The 8,898-nt window shown below is 35.3% G+C and overlaps 1 long non-coding RNA gene across 1 annotated transcript; it reads right to left on the bottom strand.

The window, feature by feature from the left end:
- Positions 1–843: 843 nt before the first annotated feature.
- On the bottom strand, positions 844–2,696 carry LOC125202214 (uncharacterized). Its single transcript, XR_007173060.2, has 2 exons — positions 1,246–2,696; positions 844–1,168 (listed from the first exon to the last, which is right to left on the bottom strand). It is a non-coding gene; the product is annotated as an uncharacterized LOC125202214 (long non-coding RNA).
- Between the last annotated feature and the right edge of the window lie 6,202 nt (positions 2,697–8,898).

An 8,898-nucleotide genomic window follows, 5' to 3' on the forward strand; every position in this document is an offset into this window, starting at 1 on the left:
TACAGAATGCTATGTTAAATTTATAAAAATAGTTATATAATAATAAGATGATCTAAAAACTAATACTAGTACATTTTATCCTTTTCAATATACAATCAAAAAATTCCATAACAAAAATTCCATAAATAACATTTAAATTTAAAATTATAAAAAACTAAAACTACTATAATAAAAGTGATAGTGATCCCCAATTAAAAAATTTAATCTTATCAAAGTTAATTGATAATAGTTAATACATGAAATATCACCATGGTTTCATAATAAAATAAAACAAATAATGTTCTAATATAAAGCTACCATTTTTGTATATTTACGTATAAAATGACTTGACAATAATTGTGATGATGATTAATTATTTAAATAAATAGAATAATGAATATCTCTTTCATATGTAGTGTACTTATTTATTATACATGGAATCCAAAGAAACTTTCCATATAATTTAATGTTTCCATTGTTTATATATCTAGTTGGAAACATGACTATATGTATTTTCCACTTGTCAAATCTCTATTAGTAGGGCATACCAAATAGGATTGACACATTGGTGAGGATTGACTACTAAAATTTTACTGGTCAAGTTGGACCCGATCAACAATACTACCACAACAACCCACATGTTGTGCTATGTCTATCGAGAAGTATAAAAACACGAAGCTGAACATTGTGCTATGTCTATCGAGGAGTATCGATGTAATACCCGCATCATATTTTCTTTCCTTCGTTTTGTTTTAGAACGAACTAAGGATGTGTAGTTCTTCGTTCATGAAAAGTTATTGGAACTCGAGCCCTTGTTATGAGATTCAATTCTTTTAATTACAAGTAAAAGCTAAAGTAATCAAATGAACTAAACATTTGAACTTTACATTGTAAAATGTCACGAATTTTCGAATAGAAATTTGCGAAAACAATAAGCGAACAACTAATTTTCAAATACTACAAACTTGGGAACAAAGCTTAATTAATGAACAACTAATAAAATAGATTACACGGATTAAGTCCCCAAAGAAAGATAAACAAGGAAAGGAAAATGAAAAAAATATGGAGTGCATTTCGGGCCTTTTCTCCAGGCCCAATTTAGGGCCCGTTTCGAGCAGCCGTCGGCCCAGACATCAACTCCAGGCCCGCTCGCGGTGCAGCCAGGTAGCAGCCGAGATTTCTCTCTCACCTGCAAGTTAAAAACAAGTTTTAAGGGCCATGAGACAAGAGTAATTAATGGAATACTTATAGAGGGGAAGAAACAACCTTCTTTCCCTATGAAGACCAAGGACTTACCCAAAAAGGGGCAAGTCCAGCCTGCAAGCCCTCACCGATGCAGCACCTGTTCTCACAGCCACATCAAACAAGTAACAATTAATATCCATGTACAAAGTACTCAAATAAAGCCATCTCTCAAGTGTATCCTACTGCAGAATCATAGACAAAGGAGATCCTCTGCAAGATGGGAACAAAATAGAGTAACAACCCCAATTAATCCCCCCCATAGTACATCAAGAGTTCAGCCATAAAAAGCCCCCCCCACACCACCTTTGAACACCCTCCTACACATCACAAATTTCAGCAAAACTCTAGTGAAAACTAAGAACAAGCAGTAGCAAGCTTGAGAGGGAGGAAAACCGAGACCAAAAGCATAGTTCTCGAAGCAGCCGTGATACCGAGAGGTAAGCACCTCCACCCCCCCCCCCCCCCCTTCCCTCTCAATCATTTTCATGCCATCATATAGAACAACCACATGATCAATTCTAGAACTTAGAATCACAAATGTAGGATCACTTAGGAAGTCATAGGAACAACACCAATAGCCAAGGATATGATCTTCATGAGCCAATGCCTTAGCCAAACTATTACAGTCAGGAAGGAGTAGTGTAGCATATCTATGTAAAGATTTATTCCAGTTTAACTAAATTTTTCTGCCAAGAACCAACATAAAGCCTCTGCTACAAACCAATTTAATGGACAATAATCGAACTCTCACAATATCAAGCTTGAACATCACTAATAGTCATGAATCATTTCTACCTAGCCTTGCCAAATAAAAACCGCGAATCAAGATAAGTAATAGAAGTCAGAAAGCTTAGCTTAGAACGAGGTTGTCCGTCGGTGGCGCGACGTCAACGGAAGGCGTGAGAAGGAGGCAGCGGCGGATGACGACAGGCGGCGGTGGGTCTGCCGTCGAGCAGCCGGAGACGAGGAAGGAGGCGCTGCTCCTCGGTTTCATCGGTATGGGGAATTACCGATTTGGGAATAGGAGAGAGATAGATGGAGGGCCGCGACGGCGAGCCACCGCGCGAGCAGCAGCGGCGGCGGAGTGAGCAAGACAGAGAGGGACGCCGCCGGAGGCGGATGGCGGCGTTGGATAGAGGCGCCGTTTCCGGAACCTCGTGCGACGGCGAGACTCGCTAGCACCAACGATCGGCGACTCCATGCCGCCGAGGAGCTGAAGCCGGCGGCGATCCGGCGACCTGGTGAGGCGGCGGCACCGCCGAGGGAGAAGAGAAAATTTGAAATAGGGTTTGAGTTGGGTTGCGAAGATGAGGTAGAGACAGAGAGAAGAGGGGAAAGTGACGGAGTCTCCGGCGACGCACGGGAGGGACGCTGATCGGAGCAGCCGGCGGAGGTAGACGAGGAGGCGCCGCCGAGCTCTCTCTCGATTTAGGGCTTGAATGTGGAATTTGAGAATGGGGAGGTGAGGAAGGGAGGGCCGATGGATGTAGGAGGGTTTTGGGCCTTCCCTCATCTTTTCTTTAGTTGATTGGGCCTCCCTTAGTTTTTATTTGGTTGGGCCTTTTTAGTAATAGTTTGGGCCACCAATTAATTAAAGTATGGACTAAGAATTTATTTAAATCATGGGCTTTCATATGTTATGGATTAATTAATAGTCCGCAAATTAATTCCACGAAGATAAGTCTAATTTTTCCGGAAATTAGCAAGAGTGCTCAAATGATTAATTTTAAGAAATTTCGATACGCTAACGAGTATTTAGACCTCGAGCCAAAATTTTTAGTATGTTTAAATAAATGGCATGGGAGGTAGCACCCTCTAGTTAAGTGAATAATTTTGCTAATTTAATTAAATCTACTGATTTAATTAATATTCAAAAATTCTAGGACTCTTCTAGAAAATTTAAAGGAAGAATAAAATGATCATCGCACTTAGGATGCATTCATGTCTAAGCTTAATGGATATCTCAAAAATCTAATTAAGTATCTTTTTATTTCCTAAAGGGACGTCTTCGAACGTCATCTAAGACCAAGTTAAGGAAATTCCGGAAGGAGCTTTAGCTTTTGAGGTGGGCATTCTTTTAAAATGTGTTTTTAGTATGAAAATGTGATTCTTTGCTCAAGTATGTTGTCATGCCATGTTTTGTTTTATGATTACCTATCTGCTTGGCTATGCCAATTTAAGTTAAATCGAATTCGGGTCCCAATAGGGCCGCAAACCCTACTCGGACTAGTGTACACATAAGGGGACCGTGAGCTAACAAAAGGGGTTGGCCGGTCCAGTGACCGTCGTGGAATGTGGCCACATTCCCGGTTCACACAAAGTTCAGATATGGTATATCTATGTTACGTGATTGCGCAATCAAAAATCTTTATGAAAGGAAAAGTATTTAGAGACTCGGCCCCTTTTAAATAAAAACCCCGTGATCTCTCAACTGTGGCTTGACAATTAAAAATCAAAACTGTTTTTGGCAATGTGCTCACTGAGTATATCAAATACTCAGCCCTGCATGTTATTTTTAAATGTGCAGGTTGAACGTGGACGGGCAGGCGATGGTGTTGGGTATGAATTCTCGAATAAGTCAATAGGTAGCCCAGGGTAGTATGTCTCCATACATACTGCCTTGTCTTGGACGTTTCCGCTGTAATAGAATTCTATGTTAGAAGGATTGTGAATCTAGACCACACTCTGACTTGATGTTGTCCCATTTCATTTTCACCTGCGAGACTTTTGTCCTAGGGTTCATCTTATAAATCATGTTTATTTTTCATCCCTTGATTCCAAGGTGCTATTGAATCACATTTAGATGCAGTCACTATCATTAGGAAGTTAGTGGTCGTGACAATCGAAACACAGAGCTGGACTTTGTGCTATGTCTATCGAGGAGTATTGAAACACAAAGATGGACATTGTGCTATGTCTATCGAGGAGTATAAAATGGCAATTTGCTAGTATTATCACTCGTGCTATGTATAGGGCATAAGATTTTCAAATAATGAAGATGAATTCTACGGTAAGTAGATTAAAAAAAAGATAAGGAGAATATAATGATGTTTATAGTTAAGATTAGTGTTAATTAAAATAAGTATTCATAACATTATAAATAATTAAAAATTATATAAAAAATAATAAAAAGAGAAATGTACTTCTCTGAACTCACTATAAATGAAATATTTCAATTCGACAATTGATTATATATAGTTTTAATTTCTGACATGAGTAGAATAAAATAAAATAAAACAAAATGACAAAGAGGAGATGTGTGATTAAGATAAAGAGTATGAGTTATTTATAATAAGATATACACATAAATAGGGGTGAGAAAAAAATACCAAAATACCATACTCACCGCACCAAAAGAATACCGAAAATACCGATTTTTCGCATACCGCAACTTTTGGTACAATAACAGTATCAATTTTTATATGCCGTGGTATACCGAATGTTGGTACATACCGTAGATTCGGTATACCGCGGTATACCGAATTCTTGGTGCATATCGAAATTTCGATGTATGTTTAAATATTATATAAATATTATGTTGTATTTAATATAATAACAAATAAAATAGAATTAAAAGGAAAAAATCTCCGAAAATCCTACTGTTAAACATTTTGTGTGTAGATTTTTTTGCATAATGCCCTATAGCAAACAAGTATCTGTTGGGACTACCGCAGCGGAAGACACGGAAACCAAACAGGTCCTAGAACGGATCTATTTAGGTGATTATGCATTCGACTCCAATTTCATGCAATTAACATAGATCTATAGATATAACATCAAATAAACACATAATCATGCATATTCGATGTAGATTTGATTGTTACCTCATAATCCATCATTGGATTGACGTTGCTAGCTGCACCACCCGGAGATCCTTGGTTTATCGACCACGAATCTTCCGTACTATTCCCTCGTCCTTGGTTCTCCATCCGTGTGGGCGGATCTTAGAAAACCAATTAAATAACTTTGAATGGATCTAGGAAAACCCAATACAAACACCAAATTGTCTAGATCTAATCCTATGAATTAGGATAGATCAAGAACAATAATCAAAACCCTAATTCTCCCACAACTATGGCTCGAAAATCGAGACCAAGAGGAAGAGGAAGGAGGCGCCGATTTCTAGGCACTAGGGTTAGGGTTTTGTGTTGTCTTGGATTGTGTGCTAGGGTTTCCCTTTCATTCATTATTTATAGTGGACCTTATTGGGCTAGTAAGGGGATCCATGGAATGACTTAAGTGTTGGGCTCACCCATTAGATAAATTACTAATTAAATCAAATGACCCATGATTTAATATATTATCAATGGAATATTATTTTATTCCACTAAAGAATAATATTGCACTCCCACTTAAATCACCAAATTACAAATAACTTGGGTCCATTTTATTTTATAATATTTTCCGCGTTTAAGATTATCTTGATCCATCAATTTAATTCTTTTGTCTGCTATGTGACTAGAATTAAATTAATTCTCCAAAGAGTTTTTCTAGTTTGAAACTTTATTTATTATTCGTGGAATAAATTCCAACTGCGCAGTTTTCTGAATAATAAATTCCTCTTTCAAACACCTCTTGGGGATCACCCCTTAGGGATTTAATCATACCACACTGGGCACGCGAATTCTATGAAATAATATTCCAATACCTTCATGTTATTCAATTACTACCACCCAAGATATCATGAACTTGAGTTACGTACAAACTCTCACATATTGATAAGTCAAAGTGGCGTTTGATTGAATAAACAATATTGATATTAATATCATAGACTAGAAAATACTAAACTTTCTTGAAATATATTCTTTCAGTAGATAGCAATAAAGAATACATTTCGGATTAGATCCTTTAAGTGCTTTACCACACCGGTGTTACTAATCTCATCTTAGGTAAGAGAGAATTATCACAAACACCGCAACCGTTCCAATTGGTAGCCAAAGCCTATCTAGGTTGTGAATACGTTTTTCTTCTTACTAGATCTGGCCAAGTCCCCTACTGGAAAACTCATGAGGAGATTCATCGAATTTCCCTACTTGACCTTCTTAGTAAAAAGCCTCAGACTTGTTTATCATATTTCAATAATAAACCATTTATATTATATTATTTATTCTCATAAATAGGTAAACAAGTAGACGTGGCGTTTCTCGTATACATGCACAAGCTGACTGTACAAAGGCATGTACGCTCGAAGCATCTTTTAGTATACAAACCCCAACAGTATCCACCTTAAAAAAACAGGTACCCACCATCCAAAAACAGGTGAATTCTTCCTTTGTGTTAAACCGCAGCCCTACTTCCCATTTTAGATCGTTGAGCTCTGTGTCAGCCAACAAGAGATAATCGGTGGCGCCGGTGGTGTTCTCAGTCGGAATCGGACTTAAGGTTTTTATGGGTGTGTGTAGACGACGAGAAGAGAGAGAGAGAAGAGAGAGTTGCAGGAGTCGATTAAGTTTTCAAGTGTGGTGTGGAGGAATGATTTTGAATTAGAAATGGAAATGGGAAAGGAATTAAAAAAGACTAAAAAACATTTAAATAGAAAATTAATTAGATGACTAATAATCCGAGATTAAGCCTAGGCCTGCTTATTCGGCCGGTTCCGGTTCTAACCGGACCGGTTGACCGATTTTAAATTTTCATAGAACCGGAACCGATCGGTTCCGATTTGAAACCGGCCGGTTAAGAACCGGTCGATTCCGGTTCCGAATCGGAACCGATGTGTAATTTTAATCGGAATTTATTTATAATTTTAAATAGTTGAATACTAAAAAATTAATAATCCAACATCTAGAAGTATAACAAATAATACCTAAAAATTCAAATAAATACACAAAAAATACAAACTAACAATACAATAATATTGATATATGGATAAGAGTGATGCCAAGTGTAGTAGGAGTTCTAAACTTTAGCAAATTTTTTTAAAAATAAGTTTTAAAATTGAATTCCATTTTCACTTTTTTGGCTAAACAAATATTCATTGGAATTTCCAATACTAATTGATCTTGTTGTGAGTTTTTGATTTATAACAGAACATTTAATAAATTATTCACAAATAGGTTAAAATCGTATGTTAAATGAATTGTTACATAAATTTGTTATAAAGTTAAATTTATATCATTTGAAATGATATTGTATTTGTAAAAATTCTTTTGGAAATTAAAAACAAACTTATGATGTCCTACTCATTGTAGTTAGTTCATAAAAAATGGATTAGGGAAAGAATTGTAGATTCAAAGTATCACGGTTTAAACATTTTAAATACTTCAGAAAATAGAGCTCACAAATCTAACACTGTATAAATCTAAAAATCACTCAATGTTTCAAATTATTTTACTTTAATTCAAAATTAAGTCAATTAAATTAGCTTTATTAGTATATTAAATTATAAAAAAAATAAAATTGAATTAGAATCCGGTTCCCGGTTAGGAACCGATCGATTCTGGTTCCGAACCGGAACTGATTTTATTTAAAAATTTGGAACCGGTATCGGAACCGGAACCGGAACTGGATTTTCTGGTTCCGGTTCCTTAATTAACCGACCGGTTCCGGTCCGATTCCGGTTAACCAAGAACCGGAGAACTGTTTAAGCACTTCTAATTAAGCCTAATCGGGTCAAAATTTTGCTAATCATCGGTTGACATAAAAAGTTTACGGAACCGTAAAAAATGGACCGAATCGACATAAATTCCATTTGTTATGGACCTATTTTTTAAAAAATGAATGTTTTGGACCAAATTCATATATCGGCCATATATTTAGGACCAAAATTGACCTTTACTCTTAATAATGTTTCATTTTGTTTCTGTTTGATTTATTTTGTTAAATTCCTGGTATATTTGTAGAGTTTAAACTTATTTGGGAAGCTCCTTTGTAGCAAGCCAGAAACACAACTTTAAAGGACTCTCTCTTTCTCTATCTCTGCAAATAAATTAATTATTTTCATGTCTGTATATAATTTGAAGACTCAAAATAAAGAGAGAAAATAAAGGACACTCCATCCATTACAAAGTCAGGAGTTAGCTTTTCATCTTCTCTCTAAAAAGGGTAAAAGTGACATTTCAAACAACTGCCGCTTTATATTAGTATAGACTAAAGTGACATTTCAAACAACTATCACTTTATATTAACTAGTGTTATCCCCCGTATTATGCACGAGTCAAACAATTTTTACGTACTGGTTACATATTCTCAATAAATCACATAAATGAGAAATAATGAAAATAATACTATTATCTTGTGGACTTTAAATATAAAAAAATGTATATAATATCCTTATATAAGATCATTACAAATGTAAAATTAAATAAGTTCGAGACATGCACATATTAGAACAATTTGTATATCTAATCAATTGTTCGAAGAGTTTTGGAAATTCAATATACATGTGCATGTTTTAACAAATATTACCAGGTACCACCTAAGTTAAATTCTTTAATATTATAAAAAAATATTATTTTTAATATATTATATGATGATAAAATAACATTAATAAATTTTAATTATGACACAGATATTATTTATATATGATAAAGTAATTAATATGCATATTAATATAGTTATTCTAACGACCACTCGCGACCCAAATAATTTTTCTTGTACTAAATTTACATTGCCAATTAATTAGTTAAAAGGAGAATTAATATAATTTCACAAAAATAAAATTAAGAAATAATA

This window comes from Salvia hispanica, chromosome 2 (assembly GCF_029641045.1).
Source record: "Salvia hispanica isolate PSC_SH4W2 chromosome 2, Shi_PSC_v1, whole genome shotgun sequence".
Taxonomy (NCBI): Eukaryota; Viridiplantae; Streptophyta; class Magnoliopsida; order Lamiales; family Lamiaceae; genus Salvia; species Salvia hispanica.